This window comes from Chlorocebus sabaeus, chromosome 1, assembly GCF_047675955.1.
Source record: "Chlorocebus sabaeus isolate Y175 chromosome 1, mChlSab1.0.hap1, whole genome shotgun sequence".
NCBI lineage: Eukaryota > Metazoa > Chordata > Mammalia > Primates > Cercopithecidae > Chlorocebus > Chlorocebus sabaeus.
The window spans coordinates 46,739,977-46,742,110 of record NC_132904.1 but is presented as its reverse complement, the minus strand read 5'-3'; positions in this window follow the sequence as shown (position 1 = coordinate 46,742,110).

The window sequence follows — 2,134 nt, the reverse complement described above, 5'->3', positions numbered from 1 at the left end:
AGTGCCAGAGCGCCCGGCGCACCCGGCGGGACTCCCCCTACAGCGCCCCCTGCTGTTCGGAGCTTGGCCAGCCAGCCAAGATGGCTTGACCTCACCCACCCCATTCTACCCAGGACCCAGGCACGAACATACTCATAATTATTCGTCACCCTCACTGAATCAGGTGTTCCATTTCTCCAGGAGCTCTTAGCCTGATTGAAAAAAGAAGGGTGGCGGCAGGGAGAAAGCCTCAGGAACAGATGTGAATCTCAAAGCTAGCGAACTTATTCTATTCGCCCTCTGTTCCTACAATCCTCTGATCTCTGGTCACCGTTGCCATTCCTAAAAATATCCGTGGGCGAAGCTGGATGACTTGTAAGGGATTCCAGGGATCCAAACTGATTCGTAAAGCTAAAGAGGCACCATTTGTCCCCATTGGAACGGCAGGTTTTGCAGTAGTTGCTGCATATGGATTATACAAATTGAAGAGCAGGGGAAATACTAAAATATCACATCACCTGATCCACATGCTTGTGGCAGTTCAGCTTTGTTGTAGGAGCAATGACTGTTGGTATGGGCTGTTCCATGTATCCGGATTTCTGTGCAAAACCTAAACCTTAGAAGAAGAGATGTTGTCGTTGTCTTGTTGGAGGAGCTTGACTCATTAATGAGTCATCTCATTATTGAAGTTACATGTTTATATTGAAAATAAATTATTTGAGTAGATTCAGATGATACTATGATATTTTGAGTTTTCACTTCCTTTCGTGTAGGCTTGATTTGCCTTGTGACCAAATCATTAGTGACTCTAGTTCACTAACTAGATCATTCAGGGGAGTCAAGTAAACACACAAGAAACACGTCACCTAAATGAACTTGATGGTGTTAAAATGTTCAAATTGTTAAACTGTTAAGATAAAACTAATACTAAAGAAGATAGCAGGCCAATCCCGAAGTACTCCCAGTTTGCTGCAGAATCTTGCATGCTTTAAATGTTAAGAGTCCAATTTACTCCAGTTAATTTAACTTTTTTCTGTCTGTCTTGTGGACTGGCTGACTCTTTTAGAACTCTTTCAAAAAAGTGCATGAAATATAACTTGTAAAGCCTCCCACAACTGGCAGTATTGTGTGCATGTGTTTAAACCAAATCTAGAAATCTTAAAACAGACCTGCATAGTATTAGTATTTATTAAATAACCATAATTGTAAACATGAGAAAATCTTCATTATGAATTTCAGTTTTGCACTTTTATAATTGTAGAATTATATTTTTGCTGCTGTTATATTAGAATAATTTTTCAGTGTCATCTTGAAACAGAAATATGTATTTTAAGCACCTATGCAAAGGTAAATGAAAAACACTTTTTAAATGATTGCATTGTTTATTTTCTCCATAAGAATCATAAACATTAAACCAAACAAATTACCTATGATGGAATTGATTTACAACTATCCACTTTGATTTAATGGAATTAAATTTATAGATGATATAACCTACTTCCAGATGAAATTTCAAAAATATCAATATAATGTCCAAACAGGAATGGAGACATGCAATTATTTAAAATAAAATAATGTCCACCTGAATATTTTAAATACTCAGTCATAACTATATTAGAAAACATAATGAAGGTGTCCAATGTTTGCCTAGAATTACTGTGATACTTATGTCAAAGTCAAATAAAACATAGAGGTGAATCTCTAAACTTAAAGCATTTTATGTAGGAAGTAAGAATTGCAATTCACGGCATACACACAGATGAGACAGGTGGTTGTCTTCGATATATAGGGAGAACAAAGAGAAGGTTGGGGGTTTTATAAAAAGGAGAAGTGTTACACATTATTTTGAAAGAAATTTTATTGGTTTTAGTAAGGTTTGGGGGAGCTTGCAAGCTAGGATTGGTGAGAGATGGCAGCAGGTAAAATTAGTCTTAGAGGCACAGTAGGTTGTTTCAGCAGCTGTTAGATAAAACTGGTCTCCGTTTACAAGAGGCAGTTTCAGCAGCCAGGCTTGCAGACAGTTACCTTTTTGGAGACAGAGGGTCACCCTATGTTGCTCAGGCTGGTCTCCAACTCCTGATCTCAAGTGATCCTCCCACCTCAGCCTCCCAAAGCGTTAAGATTACAGGCATGAGCCACCACACCCAGCTCATTT